The sequence below is a fragment of the Castor canadensis genome, chromosome 3 (assembly GCF_047511655.1).
Source record: "Castor canadensis chromosome 3, mCasCan1.hap1v2, whole genome shotgun sequence".
Lineage (NCBI taxonomy): Eukaryota > Metazoa > Chordata > Mammalia > Rodentia > Castoridae > Castor > Castor canadensis.
The window spans coordinates 29,976,745-30,001,534 of record NC_133388.1 but is presented as its reverse complement, the minus strand read 5'-3'; the positions used below and the strand labels follow the sequence as shown (position 1 = coordinate 30,001,534).

The 24,790-nt window shown below is 37.9% G+C and overlaps 1 protein-coding gene across 1 annotated transcript in view; it reads right to left on the bottom strand.

Moving 5' to 3' along the window:
* Positions 1 to 24,790, bottom strand: part of Noxred1 (NADP dependent oxidoreductase domain containing 1) — a 43,914-nt gene that overhangs the window by 15,143 nt on the left and 3,981 nt on the right. The gene's annotated exons all lie outside the window — the stretch shown is intronic.

Here is a 24,790-nt window from a genome sequence, read left to right as displayed (position 1 = left end):
AGATTGCTGGATCATATGACAATTCTGTTCCTCATTTTTGAGGAACCTCCATATATTTTCCACAGAAGCTACGCTATCTTACATTCTCACCAACAGTACACAAAGGATTCCTTTCAATTTCTCTATATCCTCTCCAAAACTTGTTATTTTATGGTTTTTTAGTGGTGGTAGTACTAACAGATATGAGGCGATATCTCATTGTGCTTTTGATTTGCACTTTCCTGATGATTATTGATATTGAGCATCCTTTGTTTTTGTGTTACCGGGGTTTGAACTCAGGGCCTTGCACTTGATAGGCAGGTGATCTACCACTTGAGTCACACCCCCAACTACTTTTTGCTTTATTTTCTGAATAGGGTCTCATGTTTTTGCCCAGAACTGGTCTCAGATTATGATCCTCCCATCTATGCCTCCTGAATAACTGAGATTATAGATGTGAATCTCCACACCTGACTTGTTTGTTGAGATGGGTGTCTCATATATTTTTGTCTTGGCTGGCCTTGAACTATGATCTTCCTGATCTCCATCTCCCATGTAGCTGGACCACCATGACTGGCCCCTAAGCATCTTTTCATTTACCTGTCAGTCATTTTTATGTAATCTTTGAAGAAATGGCGATTGAAATCCCATTTTATAAATCAGGCTATTTAGTTTTGTTGAGTTGTAGGAGGTCTTACAAATACTGGGTATTAACCCTGTATCAGATAAATGTTTTGCAAATATTTCTCTCCCATTCTATAGGTTGTCCTTTTACTCTTTTGTTTCCTGTGCTATGCAGAAGCTTCTAAATTTCATGTAGTCCCTTTTGTCTATTTTGCTTTTGCTGCCTGTGTTTCTGGTGTCTTATCTATAAAATCAATACCAAATCCAATGTCATCAAGTTTTTCCCCCTTGTTTTCTTCTAGGACATTTACAGTTTTAAGTCTTTTGTCTTTAATCAATTTTAAGTTAATTTTTGTATGTGGTGCAATGGTAAGAGTCACTGGGCGCTGGTGGCTCATGCCTCAGGAGGCGGAGATCAGGACGTGGTTCGAAGTCAGCCCTGGCAAATAGTCGTGAGACCCTAAATTGAAAATACAGCACAAAAAAAGGGCTGGTGGAGTGGCTCAAATGGCAGAGTGTCTGCCTAGCAAGTGTTTAGTCCCTGAATTAAACCCCAGTACTGCCAAAGTAATAATGATAATAATAATGGTAAGACTCCAACTTCATTCTTCATTGCATCCAATTTTCCCAAAACTTATATTTAAAAGACTATGCTTTCTCCATCGTGCAGCTTCGGCAGCATTTTTTGAAGATCATTTAACTGTATGTGGAGGTCTGCTTCTGGACTACTGTCTTCCATTGGTCCATATGGCCATCTTTATGCCAGTACCAAGCTGTTCCAGGTGCCAGAACCACCTTTTGCTAAGCTTGCATCTACCACTGAGCTATTACCTGCCCCCTCCGGTTGTTTTCTTAATTTCCTTTTCAAGTTGTTTATTGTTGCAGTGCATAAATGAAACTAATTTTTGAGTGCTAATTACATATCCTGCAAGTTTGATGAATGTTCACTAATTCTAAAAATTTTTGTGAGATTTCAGATTTCTATATATAAAATTATGTCATTGTGAGCACAGATCATTTACTTCTTCCTTTTCAATTTGGGAGTCTTGCTTAAATGCTCTGTTACTTCTACTATCAGTAGTGTGTTGAATAGAAGTGGTGAAAATTGGAAAAGCTTTCAGATTTTCACCATTGAGAGTGATGTTAGTTTGGGCCTTTCATAAATGGCCTTTTTATGTTGAGGTAATTTCCCTCTATTTCTACTTTGTTGAGTGTTCATATGTAAGAGAGTTCATTTTTACTGCTTTTCCTGCATCTACTGAAATGATCATGTAATTTTTATCCTTCATTTTGTTAATGTGGTATATTACGTTGATTGATTTCCTATGTTGAATCATCCTTGCATTCCAAGAATAAATTCCACTTGGTCATTGTGTTAGTTACTTTTGCATCCCTGTAACAAAATGCCTGACATAAACAAGGTAAGAAGGATTTAGCTCACAGTTGCAGACATTTCGGTCCATGGTTGGCTGGCTCCATTACTTTGTACCTAAAACAAGGATGAATGTCATGGAGGCAGGTGCAAATAGAACAGTTCACCTCATGGCAGTCAAGAAGCAGAGAACGATAGAAAGGGAACAGGGTAAATATGCCCTTCAGAGACCTCCTCCTGCCTCTCTGCTATAACTTATTTCCTCTAACCAGGCCCCAACATCCACAGTTTCTACCATCTCAAATTTTGAATCCATCAAAAATAAGAAAAAAAAGTTGAGGAGAATTCCAAGATGGCGGCTAGAGGGAGGAAGCAGAAAGCGAGCCTCCTATAGTGAAATCTTGGAGAGACGCTGGAGACACACTTTGCAGGCATAATCACCGAGAAAAGGCATAACTTTGACCCCTCCACACCTCCAGCCGGCGCAGAGAATCTCCACTTCACGTTAAACGGAGAACCGAGGAGGCCCCCGGGGCCGCCAGGGGCCGGCGCCCATACGGCTTGGGAAGACGCGGACCAGTTTACTATCGATTAGTACACTAACACTCCCTGTTTATACCTTTGAAACTCTCTTGTCTGATACCTTGTTCTGCTTTCTCCCTCTTGTCTGTATATTTGTTTTCCCCTTTTCTTTAACTTCTTGCTTTCCATCTCAGCTCACTCTTCCATTCTCAATATTACCATTGTTATTATTACAAGCTAGAAAATACTTAATTACACACAGTACAGGGACAGTAACAACACCAAGGGCAATGACAGGAAGACAGAAAAAACAAGGAAACCAGTTTCCCCACAGCAAAAAATTAGTACAGGAACCAGAGGGGAATGAAGAGAACAGAAACTCAGAGCCAGACTCCAACAAAATGAAGATAAACTATGCCAAAGGACCCAATGAAGCCTACAAGAATAATTTAAAAGAAGACATACTACAAGTACTCAATGAGAATTTTATAGAGATGATACTGGATAGGGTCAACCAAAATGTACAGGAGACACTCAAGAAATTCCAAGACAATAAAAATAGAGAATTTGAAAAAGCAAAAGAAGAAATAAAGGAAACCATAGAAGCACTGTATAAACACCAAAGTGAAAGAGAGAACACAATGAATAAATGGATAAATGAACTCAGGACAAAAATAGACAACAATAAAGAAGAAAACAGCCAGGATATGGAAAACCTCAGAAAAAAGAACGAAACAGAACTGCAAAACAAAATGGAAGGCCAATCCAGCAGAATAGAACAAACAGAAGACAGAATCTCAGAACTTGAAGATGAAATGGTAATTAAAGGAAAAACTGAAGAACTATTAATTAAACAACTCAAGACCTGTGAAAAGAAAATGCAAGAACTCACTGACTCCATCAAAAGACCAAACTTGAGAATCATGGGCATCGAAGAAGGAGAAGAGGTGCAAGCGAAGGGAATGCGTAATATATTCAACAAAATAATAACGGAAAATTTCCCAAATCTAGAGAAAGATATTCCCATACAAATGCAAGAGGCCTCCAGGACACCAAACAGACCAGATCAAAATAGAACTACTCCACGACATATCATCATTAAAACAACAAGTTCAGAAACTAAGGAAAGAATATTGAAGGCTGCAAGAGAGAAAAAACAAGTAACATACAAAGGTAAACCCATCAAAATCACAGCAGACTTCTCAACAGAAACATTAAAAGCAAGAAGAGCGTGGGGTGAGATCTTCCGGGCACTGAATGAAAATAACTTCAACCCCAGGATACTCTACCCAGCAAAGCTATCATTCAAAATAGATGGAGCAATAAAAGTCTTCCATGATAAGCAGAAACTAAAACAATATGTGACCATAAAGCCACCATTACAAAAGATTCTGCAAGGGATCCTGCACACAGAAAGTGACACCCAACTTAACCATGAAAAGGCAGGCAGCACCAAACCACAGGATAAGAAAAAGCAAGACAGTAGAGAGTAACATCAAGTTAGGTACACACAATCAAACCTTCAAACAACTAAGATAACTAAATGGCAGGAATCACCACATACCTATCAGTACTAACGCTTAATGTTAATGGACTTAATTCACCCATCAAAAGACACCGTTTGACAAAATGGATTAAAAAAGAAGATCCAACAATTTGTTGCTTACAGGAGACTCATCTCACCGACAGAAATAAGCATATGCTTAGGATGAAAGGCTGGAAGAAGATTTACCAAGCCAATGGCCCCCGAAAACAAGCAGGAGTAGCAATACTTATCTCTGACAAAGTAGGCTTCAAACCTACATTGATCAAACGAGATAAAGAAGGACATTCCATACTAATAAAAGGGGAAATAGACCAAAAGGAAATAATAATCATCAATCTGTACGCACCCAATGTCAACGCACCCAATTTCATCAAACATACCCTGAAAGACCTAAAAGCATATATAAACGCCAAAACAGTGGTTGTGGGAGACTTTAACACTCCATTATCATCAATAGATAGGTCATCCAAACAAAAACTAAATAAAGAAATCCAAGATCTAAAATATGCAATAGATCAAGTGGACCTAGTAGATGTCTACAGAACATTTCATCCAACCTCTACACAATATACATTCTTCTCAGCAGCCCATGGAACCTTCTCCAAAATAGATCATATCCTAGGGCACAAAGCAAGTCTCAGCAAATATAAGAAAATAGAAATAATACCATGCATACTATCTGACCACAATGCAGTAAAAGTAGAACTCAACAACAAAAGTAAAGACAAAAAACATGCAAACAGCTGGAAACTAAATAACTCATTACTTAATGAAGAATGGATCATCGATGCAATAAAAGAGGAAATTAAAATGTTCCTGGAAGTCAATGAAAATGAAAACACAACCTACCGGAACCTATGGGACACAGCTAAGGCAGTCTTGAGAGGAAAGTTTATAGCCATGAGTGCATATATTAAAAAGATTGAAAGATCCCAAATCAATGACCTAATGATACATCTCAAACTCCTAGAAAAACAAGAACAAGCAAATCCAAAAACAAATAGAAGGAGAGAAATAATACAAATAAGAGCTGAAATCAACGAAATAGAAACCAAAAAAACCATACAAAGAATTAATGAAACAAAAAGTTGGTTCTTTGAAAAAATAAACAAGATCGATAGACCCCTGGCAAACCTGACTAAAATGAGGAGAGAAAAAACCCAAATTAGTAGAATCAGGAATGCAAAAGGGGAGATAACAACAAACACCACGGAAGTCCAGGAAATCATCAGAGACTACTTTGAGAACCTATATTCAAATAAATTTGAAAATCTAAAAGAAATGGACAGATTTCTAGATACATATGATCATCCAAAACTGAACCAAGAGGAAATTAATCACCTGAATAGACCTATAACACAAAATGAAATTGAAGCAGCAATCAAGAGTCTCCCCAAAAAGAAAAGTCCAGGACCTGATGGATTCTCTGCTGAATTCTATCAGACCTTTAAAGAAGAACTGATACCAACCCTCCTTAAACTGTTCCATGAAATAGAAAGGGAAGGAAAACTGCCAAACACATTTTATGAAGCCAGTATTACACTTATCCCAAAACCAGGCAAAGACACCTCCAAAAAGGAGAACTATAGGCCAATCTCCTTAATGAACATTGATGCAAAAATCCTCAACAAAATAATGGCAAATCGAATTCAGCAACACATCAAAAAGATTATTCACCACGACCAGGTAGGCTTCATCCCAGGGATGCAGGGGTGGTTCAACATACGAAAATCAATAAACGTAATAAACCACATTAACAGAAGCAAAGACAAAAACCACTTGATCATCTCAATAGATGCAGAAAAAGCCTTTGATAAGATCCAACATCATTTCATGATAAAAGCTCTAAGAAAACTAGGAATAGAAGGAAAGTTCCTCAACATTATAAAAGCTATATATGACAAACCTACAGCCAGCATTATACTTAACGGAGAAAAATTAAAACCATTCCCTCTAAAATCAGGAACCAGACAAGGATGCCCACTATCTCCACTCCTATTCAACATAGTACTGGAATTCCTAGCCAGAGCAATTAGGCAAGAAGAAGGAATAAAAGGAATACAAATAGGTAAAGAAACTGTCAAAATATCCCTATTTGCAGACGACATGATCCTATACCTTAAAGACCCAAAAAACTCTACTCAGAAGCTTCTAGACATCATCAATAGCTATAGCAAAGTAGCAGGATATAAAATCAACATAGAAAAATCATTAGCATTTCTATACACTAACAATGAGCAAACGGAAAAAGAATGTATGAAAACAATTCCATTTACAATAGCCTCAAAAAAAATCAAATACCTAGGTGTAAACCTAACAAAAGATGTGAAAGACCTCTACAAGGAAAACTATACACTTCTGAAGAAAGAGATTGAGGAAGACTATAGAAAGTGGAGAGATCTCCCATGCTCATGGATTGGTAGAATCAACATAGTAAAAATGTCTATACTCCCAAAAGTAATCTACATGTTTAATGCAATTCCCATCAAAATTCCAATGACATTCATCAAAGAGATTGAAAAATCTACTGTTAAATTTATATGGAAAAACAAGAGGCCACGAATAGCCAAGGCAATACTCAGTCAAAAGAACAATGCAGGAGGTATTACAATACCTGACTTCAAACTATATTACAAAGCAATAACAATAAAAACAGCATGGTACTGGCACAAAAACAGACATGAAGACCAGTGGAACAGAATAGAGGATACAGATATGAAGCCACACAACTATGAGCAACTTATCTTTGACAAAGGAGCTAAAAATATACGATGGAGAAATAGCAGCCTCTTCAACAAAAACTGCTGGGAAAACTGGTTAGCAGTCTGCAAAAAACTGAAACTAGATCCATGTATATCACCCTATACCAAGATTAACTCAAAATGGATCAAGGATCTTAATATCAGACCCCAAACTCTTAAGTTGATACAAGAAAGAGTAGGAAATACTCTGGAGTTAGTAGGTATAGGTAAGAACTTTCTCAATGAAACCCCAGCAGCACAGCAACTAAGAGATAGCATAGATAAATGGGACCTCATAAAACTAAAAAGCTTCTGTTCATCAAAAGAAATGGTCTCTAAACTGAAGAGAACACCCACAGAGTGGGAGAAAATATTTGCCAATTATACATCAGACAAAGGACTGATAACCAGAATATACAGGGAACTTAAAAAACTAAATTCTCCCAAAACTAATGAACCAATAAAGAAATGGGCATGTGAACTAAACAGAACTTTCTCAAAAGAAGAAATTCAAATGGCCAGAAAACACATGAAAAAATGCTCACCATCTCTAGCAATAAAGGAAATGCAAATTAAAACCACACTAAGATTCCACCTCACCCCTGTTAGAACAGCCATCATCAGCAACACCACCAACAACAGGTGTTGGCGAGGATGCGGGGAAAAAGGAACCCTCTTACACTGTTGGTGGGAATGTAGACTAGTACAACCACTCTGGAAAAAAATTTGGAGACTACTTAAAAAGCTGGACATCGATCTACCATTTGATCCAGCAATACCACTCTTGGGGATATACCCAAAAGACTGTTACTCCATAGGCACCTGCACATCCATGTTTATTGCGGCACTATTCACAATAGCCAAGTTATGGAAACAGCCAAGATGCCCCAGCACTGACGAATGGATTAAGAAAATGTGGTATCTATACACAATGGAATTTTATGCAGCCATGAAGAAGAACGAAATGTTATCATTCGCTGGTAAATGGATGGAATTGGAGAACATCATTCTGAGTGAGGTTAGCCTGGCTCAAAAGACCAAAAATCGTATGTTCTCCCTCATATGTGGACATTAAATCAAGGGCAAACACAACAAGGGGATTGGACTTTGAGCACATGATAAAAGCGAGAGCACACAAGGGAGGGGTGAGGATAGGTAAGACACCTAAAAAACTAGCTAGCATTTGTTGCCCTTAATGCAGAGAAACTAAAGCAGATACCTTAAAGCAACTGAGGCCAATAGGAAAAGGGGAACAGGTACTAGAGAAAAGGTTAGATCAAAAAGAATTAACCTAGAAGGTAACACCCACGCACAGGAAATCAATGTGAGTCAATGCCCTGTATAGCTATCTTTATCTCAACCAGCAAAACCCCTTGTTCCTTCCTATTATTGCTTATACTCTCTCTACAACAAAATTAGAGATAAGGGCAAAATAGTTTCTGCTGGGTATTGAGGGGGGGAGCGGGAGGGGGTGGAGTGGGTGGTAAGGGAGGGGGTGGGGGCAGGGGGGAGAAATAAACCAAGCCTTGTATGCACATATGAATAATAAAAGAAAAATGAAAAAAAAAAAAAGAAAAAAGAAAAAAAGTTGAATTCATCAATATATTAAACAGTTGACTATGTCAGAACCCTCATGATCTAATTGTGTCTGGAAATGCCCTCACAGAAACACACAGAGGGTTACTTTACTAATCTCCTAGGCATCTCTCAATCCAGTTAAAATAATCAAGATTAGCCATCACAATCATGGCGTACAATTTTTAAATGTGTTAAACTCAGTTTGCTAATATTTTTATTGAAGATTTTGCATCAATATTTATCATGATATTGGTCTATAGTTTTCTCATAGTATCTGGTTTTGGTTATCAGGGTAATGCTGGTCTTACAAAATGAGTTTGAGAGTGTTCTCTCTTCAATTTTTTGAAAGAGTTTGAGGATTGGGGTTAATTCTTTAAATGTTTGACAGCATTTTTAAGTGAAACCATGTGATCCTGTGTTTTTCTTTGTTGGGATTTTTTTGATTACTGAGTCAATTTCTTTATTAGTTATTGGTCTATTCAGATTTTTTATTTCTTCATGATTCAGTCTTAGTAGGTTGTAGGCTTCCAGAATTTTTGTTTCTTTGATATTATCTATTTCTTGATATATAAATGTTCAGAATAATCTCTTAAGATCTTTTTTATGTGGCAGGAGTCATAGTGTCTTCTTTTTCATTTTGGAATTTTATTTGATTCTTTTTTTGTCTCAATCTCAGGTAAGAGATTATCAATTTTGTTGACATATTCCAAAAAAATTTCCTAGTTTGAATTTTTTCTATTCTCTTAAAAATTCTGCCCTATTTGTTTTTTTTTAAACTGTTTCCTTCCTTTTGCTCACTTTGAGCTAAGCTTGTTTCCTTTCTTCTTGTTTCTTGGGGTTTGCTATTGTGTGAATGTCCCCTTCCAAGTCATATTGAAATATAATGGTCACTGTGACAGTATTGGGAGATGGAGACTTTGAAAGGTGATTGGGTAATGAAGATACCACCCTCACGAAGAGATTAATGCATTGTTAAGGAGTGGGTTAGTTATTGCAGGTGTGGCTTTCTTATGAAATCCAAGCTTTTTTTCATATACATGCTTTCCTCTTTCCCATTTTCACTCCGTCCCTGTCTCTCTGTCTTTCCCTCTGGGGAGTTTAATCCATTTGCAATTAAAATAATTACAAGTAGAGAGGACTTGCCATGTTCTAAACTGCTTTTTGTATGTCACAGTTATTGTGTTCCTCTTTTCCTCTCTTGCTGTTTTCTTTTGTGTGTGGTGGTATTCTTGTAATGAAATTCTTTGATTCCCTAACTTTCATTTGTGAATCTCTTAGGCATTTTCTTTCTGGTTGACATAGTGAATTACATAAAAATCTTGTGAGCTGGGCCTTGGTGGCTCACATCTGTAATCCTAGCTACTTAGGAGGCACAGATCAGGAGGAGCATAGTTCAAAGCCAGCCTGGGCAAATAGTTCACAAGATCCTCTCTGGAAAATACCCAACACAAAAAAAGGATAGGCAGAGTGGCTCAAGTAGTAGAGCACCTGCCTACCAAGTGTGAAGCCCCCCTAAGTTCAAACCCAGGTATCAAAAAAAAAAAAACCTCTCATACTGTAATAACCTATTTTCATAACAGTTTATTTCAATCACATAGAAAAACTGTTCCTTTACATCTTCTCCCACACTACTTTTTGTTATTGATGTCAAAATGACATCTTTTGGTAGGATTCCAAGATGGTGGCTAGAGGGAGGAAGCAGAAGGCGTGCCTCCTAAACTAAAATCTTGGAGAGACGCTGGAGATTCACCTTACAGGCAAAACCACTGAGAAGAGGCAAAACTTTGACCCCTCCACACCTCCAGCCTGCGTAGAGCATCTCCACTTCACGTTAAATGGAGAAACCAGGAGGGCCCCCAGGCCACCACTAGACGCCGGTGCTCAGACGGCTTGGGAAAACACGGCCCACAAGGTGAGCTAAGTGGTACCGGTGCTCCCACAGACAAACCTGGGCCAGATCAGCATAGCCCCCTGGACAGACCGACCCCCACCCAGGGAAAAAAAGAGAGACTGAGTAATAAGCAATAACAACAATAAAGACACATAGCAAAGAGGGTTGGGCGCCCTGAGCTCCAAAGGGAGGGAAGGGGAATCCTTCCTGGAACTGTAAAGAAACAAGCTGGGCCGAGCTGGAGAAGGCAGGAGCAGCGGCACCCGCCCAGCAACCAGGAGCGGGAAAGCTTGTAAAAGCGGCAGTGGGAGGAAAACTCCACAGGAGAGGGGGGAAGACCCACTTCCCACATGAGCTGTAAACAAACACCCCGGCCTGAGAAAGCCGGTGCAGTGTCACCTCCCCCCCGTGTGCTTGGAAAGGGGAAAGCTTGTAACAATGGCGCACACACAGGAGAACTCTGAGTAAACAAAGCCTGTGGGGCCAGGTGAGTGCTCACCCCTGAGATCTGCATAAATAACACCTCCAGCAACATCAGGCTGACAGCAGCGGGCAGGCAAGCCACAGCCACAGATACCATTCACAGGACTGTCTACAGACTCTTTTTTTTTTTTTCTTTTCTCTCTCCCTACATTTGATGAGACAACAACCGAACTACGCCTGCATGATGAAAAGCTTACTGAAACTGTATTGCATTTGAACTTGGGAGACTTTGTGGGGTTTCTTTTGTTTTGTGCGGTTCTGTTTTATTTTATTTTTTGCCTTTGATGAGACAACTACAGAACAACATCTGAGGCACCATCTCCAGGACTGGAGGCTGAGGGACAAACACCAAAATTATTAAGACTGAAACTTTATTGCATTTGAACTTGGAGATTTTTTCATTTTTATTTTTTATTTATTTTATATACTTTTTTTCTTTCATTTATTTATTTTTACTTTTATTTTTTATTGTCAATCCTCTCTCTGTCTCTCTAATGCCTTTTCAGCTTATGGTTGATTAGTACACTGTCTCTCCCTGTCTATATCTTTGAAACTTTTTTTGTTTGTTTCTTTGTTTTGTTTTTTTTTCTACTTCACTATTTGTTTTTCCCTTTTCCTTTAACTTCATTGCTTTCCATCTCCTCTCACCCTTCCATTCTAAATATCACCATTGTTATTATTACAAGCTAGAACATACTTAACTGCACACAGTACAGGGACAATAACAACACCAAGGGCAATGATGGGAAGACAGAAAAAACAGGGAAACCAGTTTTGCCACAGCAAAAAATTAGTACAGGAACCAGATACTCAGATCCAGACTCCAACAAAATGAAGATAAACTATGCCAAAGAACCCAATGAAACCCACAAGAATACTCTAAAAGAAGAAATACTACAGGTATTCAATGAGAATTTTATAGAGATGAAACTGGATATGGTCAACCACAATGTACAGGAGACACAAAAATTCCAAGACAACAAAAATAGAGAATTTGAAAACACAAAAGAAGAAATAAAGGAAACCATAGAGCACTGTATAAACACCAATGTGAAATAAAGAACACAATTAATAAAAAGATAAATGAACTCAGGACAAAAATAGACAACATTAAAGAGGAAACGACCCAGGATATGGAAAGCCTCAGATAAAAGAACGAAACAGAATTGCAAAACAAAATGGAAGGCCAATCCAGCAGAATAGAACAAACAGAAGACAGAATCTCAGAACTTAAAGATGAAATGGTAATTAAAGGAAAAACTGAAGAACTATTAATTAAACAATGCGAGACCTGTGAAAAGAAAATGCAAGAACTCACTGACTCTTCAAAAGACCAAACCTGAGAATCATGGGCATCAAAGAAGGAGAAGAGGTGCAAGCAAAGGGAATGCATAATATATTCAACAAAATAACAACAGAAAATTTCCCAAATTTAGAGAAAGATATCTCCATACAGATGCAAGAGGCCTCCAGGACACCAAATGACCAGATCAAAATAGAACTACATCATTAAAACAACAAGTTCAGAAACTAGGGAAAGAATATTGAAGGCTGTAAGAGAGAAAAACCAAATAACATACAAAGGTAAACCCATCAAAGTCACAGCAGACTTCTCAACAGAAACATTAAAAGTAAGAAGAGCTTTTGGAGAGATCTTCAGGGCACTGAATGAAAATAACTTCAACCCCAGGATACTCTACCCAGCAAAACTATCATTCAAAATAGATGGAGCAATAAAAATCTTCCATGATAAGCAGAAACTAAATCAATATGTGACCATAAAGCCACCACTACAAAAGATTCTTCAAGGGATTCTGCACACAGAAAGTGAAACCCAACATAACCATGAAAGGACAGGCAGCACCAAACTACAGGAAAAGAAAAAGCAAGACAGTAGAGAGTAACCTCAACTTAGGTACACACAATCAAACCTTCAAACAACTAAGACAACTAAATGACAGGAATCACCACATACCTATCAGTACTAACACTTAATGTTAACGGACTTAACTCACCCATCAAAAGGCACTGCTTGACGAAATGGATTAAAAAGGAAGATCCAACAATTTGTTGCTTACAGGAGACCCATCTCACCGACAGAAATAAGCATAGGCTTAGGGTGAAAGGCTGGAAGAAGATTTACCAAGCCAATGGCTCCCGAAAACAGGCAGGAGTAGCAATACTTATCTCTGACAAAGTAGACTTCAAACCTACATTGATCAAACGAGATAAAGAAGGACATTCCATACTAATAAAAGGGGAAATAGACCAAAAGGAAATAATAATCATCAACCTGTATGCACCCAATGTCAACGCATCCAGTTTCATCAAACATACCCTGAAAGACCTAAAAGCATATATTAACGCCAACACAGTGGTTGTGGGAGACTTTAACACCCCATTATCATCAATAGATAGGTCATCCAAACAAAAAAATCAATAAAGAAATCCAAGATCTAAAATATACAATAGATCAAATGGACCTACTTGATATCTACAGAACATTTCATCCAACCTCTACACAATATACATTCTTCTCAGCAGCCCATGGAACCTTCTCCAAAATAGATCATATCCTAGGGTACAAAGCAAGCCTCAGCAAATATAAGAAAACAGAAATTATACCATGCATTCTATCTGATCACAATGCAATAAAACTAGAACTCAACAACAAAAGTAAAGACAAAAAACATGCAAACAGCTGGAAACTGAATAACACATTGCTTAATGAACAATGGGTCATTGATGAAATAAAAGAGGAAATTAAAAAGTTCCTGGAAGTCAATGAAAATGAAAACACAACCTACTGGAACCTATGGGATACAGCAAAGGCAGTCCTGAGAGGAAAGTTTATAGCCATGAGTGCATATATTAAAAAGACTGAAAGATCCCAAATCAATGACCTAATGATACATCTCAAACTCCTAGAAAAACAAGAACAGGCAAATTCCAAAACAAATAGAAGGAGAGAAATAATAAAAATAAGAGCTGAAATCAATGAAATAGAAACCAAAAAAACTATACAAAGAATTAATGAAACAAAAAGTTGGTTTTTTGAAAAAATAAACAAGATCGACAGACCCCTGGCAAACCTGACTAAAATGAGGAGAGAAAAAACCAAAATTAGTAGAATCAGGAATGCTAAAGGGGAAATAACAACAAACACCATGGAAGTCCAGGAAATCATCAGAAACTACTTCAAGAAACTATATTCAAATAAATTTGAAAATCTTAAAGAAATGGACAGATTTCTAGATACATATGATGATCCAAAACTGAACCAAGAGGGTATTAATCACCAGAATAGATCTATAACACAAAATGAAATTGAAGCAGCAATCCAGAGTCTACCTAAATGGAAAAGTCCAGGACCTGATGGATTCTCTGATGAATTCTATCAGACCTTTAAAGAAGAACTGGTACCAACCCTCCTTAAACTGTTCCACGAAATAGAAAGGAAAGGAAAACTGCCTAACACATTTTATGAAGCCAGTATTACACTTATCCCACAACCAGGCAAAGACATCTCCAAAAAGGAGAACTATAGGCCAATCTCCTTAATGAACATTGATGCAAAAACACTCAACAAAATAATGGCAAACTGAATTAAAAAACACATCAAAAAGATCATTCACCACGACCAAGTAGGCTTCATCCCAGGAATACAAGGGTGGTTCATCATATGAAAATCAATAAATGCAATAAACCACATTAACAGAAGCAAAGACAAAAACCAGTTGATCATCTCAATAGATGCAGAAAAAGCCTTTGATAAGATCCAACACCATTTCATGATAAAAGCTCTAAGAAAACTAGGATAGGAAGGAAAGTACCTCAACATTATAAAAGCTATATATGACAAACCTACAGCCAGCATTATACTTAATGCAGAAAACCTGAAACCATTCCCTCTAAAATCAGGAACTAGACAAGGATGCCCAATATCTCCACTCCTATTCAACATAGTACTGGAATTCCTCCTAGCCAGAGCAATTAGGCAAGAAGAAGGAATAAAAGGAATACAAATAGGTAAAGAAACTGTCAAAAATCCCTATTTGCAGATGACATGATCCTATACCTTAAAGACCCAAGAAACTCTACTCAGAAGCTCCTAGACACCATCAATAGCTATAGCAAGGTAGCAGGATATAAAATCAACATAGAAAAATCATTAGCATTTCTATACACTAATAATGAACAAACTGAAAAAGAATATATGAAAACAAGTCCATTTACAATAGCCTCAAACAAAATCAAATACCTAGGTGTAAACCTAACAAAGGATGTGAAAGACCTCTACAAAGAAAACTATACACTTCTGAAGAAAGAGATTGAGGAAGACTATAGAAAGTGGAGAGCTCTCCCGTGCTCATGGATTGGTAGAATCAACATAGTAAAAATGTCTATACTCCCAAAAAGAAATCTACATGTTTAATGCAATTCCCATCAAAATTCCAATGACATTCATTAAAGAGATTGAAAAATCTACCGTGAAATTTATATGGAAACACAAGAGGCCACAAATAGCCAAGGCAATACTCAGTCAAAAGAAAAATGCTGGAGGTATCACGATACCTGATTTCAAACTATACTCAAAGCAATAACAATAAAAACAGCATGGTACTGGCACAAAAACAGACATGAAGACCAGTGGAACAGAATAGAGGACCCAGATATGAAGCCACACAACTATAACCAACTTGTCTTTGACAAAGGAGCTAAAAATATACGATGGAGAAAAAACAGCCTCTTCAACAAAAACTGCTGGGAAAACTGGTTAGCAGTCTGCAAAAAACTGAAACTAGATCCATGTATATCACCCTATACCAAGATTAACTCAAAATGGATCAAGGATCTTAATATCAGACCCCAAACTCTTAAGTTGATACAGGAAAGAGTAGGAAATACTCTGGAGTTAGTAGGTATAGGTAAGAATTTTCTCAATGAAACCCCAGCAGCACAGCAACTAAGAGATAGCATAGATAAATGGGACCTCATAAAACTAAAAAGCTTCTGTTCATCAAAAGAAATGGTCTCTAAACTGAAGAGAACACCCACAGAGTGGGAGAAAATATTTGCCAGCTACACATCAGACAAAGGACTGATAACCAGAATATATATGGAACTTAAAAAACTAAATTCTCCCAAAACTAATGAACCAATAAAGAAATGGGCTAATGAACTAAACAGAACTTTCTCAAAAGAAGAAATTCAAATGGCCAAAAAACACATGAAAGAATGCTCACCATCTCTAGCAATAAAGGAAATGCAAATTAAAACCACACTAAGATTCCACCTCACCCCTGTTAGAATAGCCATCATTAGCAACACCACGAACAACAGGTGTTGGCGAGGATGCGGGGAAAAAGGAACCCTCTTACACTGTTGGTGGAAATGTAAACTAGTATAACCACTCTGGAAAAAAATTTGGAGACTACTTTAAAAGCTAAACATTGATCTACCATTTGATCCAGCAATGCCACTCTTGGGGATATACCCAAAAGACTGTGACACAGGTTACTCCAGAGGCACCTGCACACCCATGTTTATTGCGGCACTATTCACAATAGCCAAGTTATGGAAACAGTCAAGATGCCCCTCTACTGACGAATGGATTAAGAAAATGTGGTATCTATACACAATGGAATTTTATGCAGCTATGAAGAAGAACGAAATGTTATCATTCGCTGGTAAATGGATGGAATTGGAGAACATCATTCTGAGTGAGATTAGCCTGGCCCAAAAGACCAAAAATCGTATGTTCTCCCTCATATGTGGACATTAAATCAAGGGCAAACACAACAAGGGGATTGGACTTTGAGCACATGATAAAAGCGAGAGCACACAAGGGAGGGGTGAGGATAGGTAAGACACCTAAAAAATTAGCTAGCATTTGTTGCGCTTAACACAGAGAAACTAAAGCAGATACCTTAAAAGCAACTGAGGCCAATAGGAAAAGGGGACCAGGAACTAGAGAAAAGGTGAGATCAAGAAGAATTAACCTAGAAGGTAACACACATGCACAGGAAATTAACATGAGTCAACTCCCTGTATAGCTATCCTTATCTCAACTAGCAAAAACCCTTGTTCATTCCTATTATTGCTTATACTCTCTCTACAACAAAATTAGAGATAAGGGCAAAATAGTTTCTGCCATGTATTGAGGAGGGTCGAGAGGGAGGGGTCAGGGTGGGTGGTAAGGGAGGTGTTGAGGGTAGGGGGGAGAAATGACCCAAGCAATTTTTGCACATATGAATAATAAAAAAATAAATTTTTAAAAAATGACATCTTTTTATACATTGTTTCTATTAAACATAGTTTTAGTCAGTTATTTTTTATACTTTTATCTTTTTAAATTCTATATCAGAATTAAAAATTCATCACTTCAACAGTATTGAAGGATTATATATTTGCATATTTAGCTTTACCAGACATTTTTATTTTTGCATATTTTCATGTCTCCTTTTAGCATTTATTGTGAGGCATATCCAACAGTGATGAACTCCCTCAACTCTTGCTGAGTAGGTCTTTTTTCTTTTTGATTTTTAAAGCAGAGTTTTGATTGGCAGTTTTTTCTTTCAACCCTTTGAATATATCAAACCACTCATGGGTCATGCATGATGGTGTACACTGTAATCCCAGCTACTTGGGAATAGAAATAGGAGAACAGCTGTTCCATGCCAGTCCTGGCCAAATGTTAGCAAGACCCTTCCTCAAAAATACCTGTAATCCCTGTAATTCAGGAGGCAGAATAGGAGAATCGTGATTCCAGGTCAGCCCAGGCAAAGTTAGTTTGAGACCCAATCTGAAAAACAAACTAAAAGGACTGGGAGCATGGCTCAAGTGGTAGAGCAGCTGCCTCGCAAGCACAAAGCCCTGAGTGAAACCCCCAAGTATGCCCCCTCTACAAAAAATGACCAAAACCAACCAACCAACTCAAAACACTCCCTTCTGACTGGTAATGTTTCTGCAGGGAAAAACACTGATAATCTTATGGAAGCTCCTTTATGTGTAAGTTGTTTTGTCCTTTATGCATTCAATATTTTTCTCTGACAATTTGTGGATCTCTTTGGGGCCATTATTACTCAAATAAGTTCTCTACTCTTCTCCTTCTGAAGTTCCCATAATGCATATATTGGTCTGCTTAATGGTGACCCATAAGTCTCTTAGACATTATTTACTTTTCTTTACTTTTTGCTCTTCTGACTCAGTAATTTCAACTGATACATCTTTGAGTTCACTGATTCTTCTGTTTGGCCAAAACTGATGTTGAACCCCGTCCAGTGATTTTTTTTTTACTTCTTTTTTTTCTTTATTAATTTATTCATATGTGCATACATTGTTTGGGCTATTTCTCCCCCTGTCCCCTATCCCCTTCTCTCCCTCCCACCCACCTTGCTTCTAGGCAGAAGTTGTTCTGCCCTTTTCTCCAATTTTGTTGAAGAGAAGACATAAGCAATAATAAGAAAGGCAAAGAGTTTTTGATAGTTCAGATAAGAATATCGATACAGAGAGATTCCTAGCATTGCTTCCATGCACAAGTGTATTACAACCCAAATTGTAACCTGACCTATTCACTACTTCCAGGTCACCTTCCCATATTGACCTCTATCATTTTGAGGTTACTGTATTAGCTCCTCTGCAATAGGGACATCAAACACTTTCAAGTTTTTTAATTACTGTTTTCAGCTCAAGAATTTTTTATTTGTAGGAGTTTGATCCCCCTCCAGTGACTTTTTTTTTAATTTTTGGTATTGCTTTCTTCAGCTCAAGAACACTTTTCATTTTTAGGAGTTTCTTTTTATTGATATTATTTGTTCACGTGCACTGTTTTCCTGATTTAATTTATTCATCTGTATTCTTGTGCGGCTCATTGAGCTTATGATTTTTGGTTTAGTTTGTTCCATGCTTCCTGGCTTCTATGAGTTGAATAGCTCTGCTTCCCACACCCTTCTGCCATGATGGATTGAAACCGTGAGCCAAAATAAGTCTTTCCTCTTTTTAAATTGTTCTGTCAGGCATGTTGTCACAGCAACAACAAAAACCAGCTAACGCAGAAAGTTGGCACCAGAAGAGTAGAGCCATTGCTATGACCAAATGAAGTGTGTAAGCCTTTGGAATCGGTTTGTGAGAGGAATAGGGAAAAGTTTGGAGATGCAGGCTAAAGAATTCCTAGAATGCTATCAGTAGAGCTTAATGGGTGATTCTGGTGGGAAATCAGAAGACCAGGATGCAGGTAGAATTGCAGACAGTAAAGACTGTGTTCATGAGGTTTCATTTGGGAGCAAGGATTCTACTGGGAATTAGACCATTTGTGATAAATTCTGGCAAAGAACTTATCTAATAATGAAACTGGCAGTCTTTATGTATGGTGGGTAATACTGTGCCACAGGATCCATCTGGGCAAAGCCCAGCCATGAGCCAGAATACTGGGGGTCATTGCTGGGCAGCCAAGTGTCCCCATGTGAGCTATTATGCAGGAAGTATTTGGCCCTGGAGTTGGTGCAATGGCTAACATGGAGTGTCCTGCTACATGCTGGTTCTTGTGATCCATCTGCTTTGCTTCTTTTATTATCCCAGTTGAGGGCTGGAGCCTTACTGAGCAGTTGTCATTTTCTGGTGCTGTAACTTTAAGGCTTTCTGTCCAGACTTCAAAATGCTTTTTTCTGGCTGAAGGTGTGGCTCAAGTGTTAGAGTACACACTTGCTTTAGCAAGTGTGAAGCCCTGAGCTCAAATTCTAGTACCATAAAAAAAAATTCTCTTTAGAGTTCTGGAAGGCTAGTGGATCCCTCAGGCCTTTGACAGCTGATGGATGGCTATAGGGTGCCTGCCATTCCCTTCTCCTGGGTCAGGAAGGCTGCAGGTACTCAGTTAGATTGTCCTGGGTGGGTCATAGAACAGCTCTCCACAGGATTCCTTCTGGGAAGTAGCAGCAGAGTAGGTGGTCATATGCAGGGGTTGGATGTAGGCACTCTGAAGTGCCCTGGAGGCCCAGGGGTGACAATGGGGACCTGCAGTTCCAGAGACCCCTGCTCATAGTGAGCAGTGCAAGCTTGCTACAGTCTATGGCAGGGTTTCATTTCTGTTCATATTGCCTTTGTTCTTTTTTAGTCATTTGAGGGAAAATAATGCCCATGCAAGTTTATGGTAACCTTTTTAGGCTTTTTAGTGACATTTCTAGTATATTCCTATAAATGTCAGTTACTGAGGATGGGAAACAGTCCAGTATAAGTTTTGTTTGTTTGTTTTGCTTTTTTTAAATGCTAGCCTCAATACCATACAGTAAAAAATAATATAAAGTACTTTTTGATGTCTCATGTAAACACGGATCCTTCTCCTTGGGCATTTGCTGTTTTCAAAATAGCAAACAAACAAACAAACAAAAAACCCACTAGTCTACATTTTGTCTGTGTCCTGAGACTTTGTGGGAGGCTGAGGTTAAAGGGTACAGACTAATTAATCTGGAAGAGGAAATTTCAAAGCAGTCTAGCTGTCAGGCAGTGGTATGGTTATCACTAGTTGCTTTTGGGCAGGTTTATAAAGAGAGTTGGGGGGAAAAAAGCAAAGCAAAAAGAGATGAAAAACGTTCAGTTTGGTTAGAAAAGCCTGTGTAAAGTTGGGACAGGAAGATTAGTGCTATTAAAAAGGAGTCAAGTACTTTGCATTGGGACAATAGGAAAGATGCTTTGAGGGCATCTTAGAAATTCCTAGACCCCACCAATTGCTGCTCAAGGATGTAAAAGTGTATATTGATTTAAAACAATTTTCCTTGAGAAGACCAAGCTGCCAGGGCATCCTGTTCCCTCAAGGCTGCCTAGGAAGTTGTTTCCCATTTCACCAGGTACCAGAGGCCAATGTGGCAGTGGTCCAAGGAGGCCTGGCTACTGTCTGAGCTGGCAACACACCTTGGCATTGTCCATATGATGCTGGCTTTGCCAGCATGCAGAATACATGACCCTGCTACAGGATCAGGAGGCTTCCAACAAAATTTCAAAGGAAGACCGGGGAAGTCAAGCAATGTGTAGTAAGGTCAGAGTCCCTGAATGCATTGAAGATAATGATGCATGAAGCTGTGAGGGTGAAGCCTAAGCTGCAATGGAGACTAAAGGATATTGGGAGTTGCCAGGAGTATGAAACATCTGCCAAGGAAAGCCCTAGGCAACAAGTGGAGTCAGCCCAAAAGAGAGGCCACGTGGGCTGCTAACAACAAGGCCATAGTGACAGGACAGCCAAAGACTGCCAGAGGGCACATCACAGCACCATGTGCTCAGGATATTGGATATGGAGCTATAGGATTTAGTGTTTGCTTTGCTGGGTTTTGGTCTTGCTTGGGTCCCTTTCTTTTTTTTTTTTTTGTGGTACTTGGGGTTTGAACTAAAGGTCTCATGCTTGATAAGCAAGCATTCTAACCACTTGAGCCACTATGCCAGCCCATTCCACTTTTCTCTGTTCCCATTCTTCCCTTTTGGAATAAGAATGTTTGCTCTATACCATTGCATACTGAAACTATGTAATTTTCTTCTTGATTTTATAGTGGCTCATACAGCTAAGAGTTTGCCTTGAGTCTCTCAGAAGAGACTTTGGACTTGGACTTTTGAATGTTTGAACTGCTAAAACCTTGAGTATTCTTAGACATGGACTACATGCTTTTACATTATGAGATGGCCATGAGCCTATGGGGGCCAATGGTGTAATCCTACGGTTTGAATATAAACTATCCCCCTCGGTCTTGTGCTGAATGCCTGATCCTTAGATGGTGGTACTATTTTGGGATACAGTAGAAACTTTAGGAGATGGGGGCTTAGCTGGAAAAGTAGATAATTAGAAGGTAATAGGATATTTTTTGAAGGTCCCTGGTCTCTGGTCTCATTCTCACTCTCTGCCATGAGGTAAGCAGTCTCCTCCTACACCCACTGTGCAACCATGATGTTTAGTCTTGCCTCAGGCCCTAAGTAATGGAGCCAGCTGACAGTAAGACTGAACTTTCTTGAAATCACAAGCCAAAATAAAAAATTCTGTCTTTAAAAAATCAGTCAGAAGAGATAAAGATGGTCACTACTAATAAAGCAAACAATCCAGCAAGAAGGTATAACAGTTCCAAATATATATGCACTGAACATCAGTGCCCCCAAGTTCATATAGCAAATACTTCTGAGTATAAAGGAACAGGTAGATCCAGAAACAACAACTGTGGGAGATTTCAACATCCCACTCTCATTAACAGACAGAACATACAGACAAAACATTAACAAAAATATCATAGAACTAAACAATACCATGGATGAAATGAACTTAACAGACATTTATAGGGTATTCCATTCTTTAGCAGCAGACTGCAATTTTTCTCAGCAGCCCATGGAACTTTCTCCAAAGCAGATCATATCCTAGCTCATAAAACAAGTTTCAACAAATACAAAAAACTGAAATAATCCCCTATATTCTAACAGACCAAAATGGAATAAAATTAGAAATCATTGGCAAGAAAAATCATTCAAACTCATGGAGATTGAACAACACACTTTTGAACAATCAACGAGTTATTGAAGAAATTAAGAAATACCTAGATTCAAATGAAAATGAGAACACAACTTGCCAGAACCTATAGGACACGATAAAAGCAGTCTTAAGAAGTTTATACCATGAGTGCACATCAGAAAATTAGAGATATCTCTTATAAACAATCTCATGATGCATGTTAAAACTTTAGAAAAATAAAAAAAAGTCAATACAAAAAGTAGTAGACAGAAATAAAATATAAAAATTTGGACAGAAATCAATGAACCAGAGATCAACAGAGTAATACAATGAATCAGTGAAACAAAAAGTTGATTCTTTCAAAAACTAAACAGGATCAACAAACTTTTAGCCAAATTAACCAAAAGAAGACAGGAAAAGATTCAAATTAATAAAATCAGAGACGAAAAAGGGGATATTACAATAGATTCTGATGAAATTGAGAAGATCACATCGGGGGAGGATGGCAGGCAGAGTGGTTCGAAGTGGTAGGGTACCTTCCTAGCAAGCCTGAGGCCCTGAATTCAAGCTCCAGTACCACACACACACACACAAAAAATCACATGAGAATATTTTGAAAAGTTACTACTTCAGAAAACTAAAAAATTGGGGCTGGGATGTAGCTCGGTGGTACAGCGCTTGCCTAGCATGCGCAAGGCCCTGAGTTCGATCCCAGCACCAAAAAAGAAAAGACAAAAAAAAAAAAAAAACTAAAAAATCAAGAAGACAGTTATAAAGACTCTCCCAGCAAAGAAAATCCTAGGTACAGACAGATTCATTTCTAAATTCTATCAGAACTTTAAAGAACTAACACCAATGCTCTTCAAACTATTCCATAAAATACAAAAGGAAGGAATACTACCAAACTCATTCTACAAAGCCACTATCATCTTATTACCAAAATCATCAAAAAAAAAAAAAAAGAAAGAAAGAAAGTTATAGGTCAATGTCCCTGAAGAACGTAGATACAAAAATCCTCAATAAGATACTTTCTTACAAAATCTAACAACATTTTAAAAAGATCATACACCATGATCAAGTAGGTTTTTTTTCCCAGGGATGAAAGGATGGTACACTATTTGCAAATTAATAAACACAATCAAGGACAAAACCCATACCATCTCAATAGATGCAGAAAAAGTCTGACAAAATTCAAAATCCTTTCAGGATAAAAGCTTTGAAGAAACTAGGAATAGAAGGAACATTCCTCAATATTATAAAGATAATATAAGACAAACATACAACCAACATTATATGAAATGGGGAAAAAAATTAGGAATGAGACAAGGATGTCCACTCTCCCCACTCTTATTCAATATGTTACTAGAATTCTAGCCAAAGCAATAGGACAGGATGAAGAAATAAAAGAGATTTGAATAGGGAAGAAGTCAAATTATCCCTATTTGTAGATGACATAATCTTATACCTGAAAGATCTAAAAGCTCCACCAAATAACTCTTAGATTCCATAAACATGATCAGCAAAGTAGCAGGATACAAAATCAATAAACAAAAATCAGTAGCATTTCTATACACAATGAACAATCTGAGAAAGAAATCAGGAAAACAATACCATTCACAATAGCATAAAAAATTAAAATACCTAGGAATAAATTTAATGAAGGAATTAAAAGACCTATACAATGAAAACTATAAATTGCTAAAGAAATCAATGAATACATTAGAAGACGGAAGGACAGCCCACACTCATGGATTGGTAGAATCAATATTGTAAAAATGCCCGTATCACCAAAAGTAATCTAAATGCTCAATGTTATCCTCATCAAAATTCCAATGACATTCTTCACAGAAATGGAAAAGTCAATCCTAAAATTCAAATGGAAGCACCAAATACCTCAAATAGCAAAAGCAATCTTGAGCAAAAAAAGAGTAACGCTCCAGGAACTATCACAATACCTGATTTTAAACTATACTACAGAGCCACAATAATAAAAACAGCATGGTAGTGGCACAAAAACAGATATGAAGACCAGTGGAACAAAATAAAAGTACACAAACCCACAAAACTCCAGTCATTTGATTTTTGACAAGGAACCCAAAAGAGTTACAGCTAAAGGAGAAAAGATAACCTCTTCAACAAATGGTGCTGGGAAAACTGGATTTCCACATGTATTAGAGTGAAATAGATCCCAGTCTCTCACCTTGCACTAGTAGCAATTCAAAGTGGATCAAAGATCTTAATATAAGATCGGAAACTGTGAAACTACCACAGGAAAGAATAGGGGATATACTGTAACATACAGAAATATGTAATAACTTTATGACTAGAACTCCAATAGTTTAATTAAGAGAAAGGACTGACAATGGGACTGCATCAAACTAAAAAGCTTCAGCAAAGGAAACAGTGACCTTACTAAAGAGAGAGCATACAGAATGGGAGAAAATCTTTGCCAGTTATATAACTGACAAAGGATTAATAACTAGAACACATAGGGAACTAAAAAACTAACTTTGAGCTGGGCGCCATTGGCCCATGCCTATAATCCTAGCTACTAAGGAGGCAGAGATCAGAAGGCTCG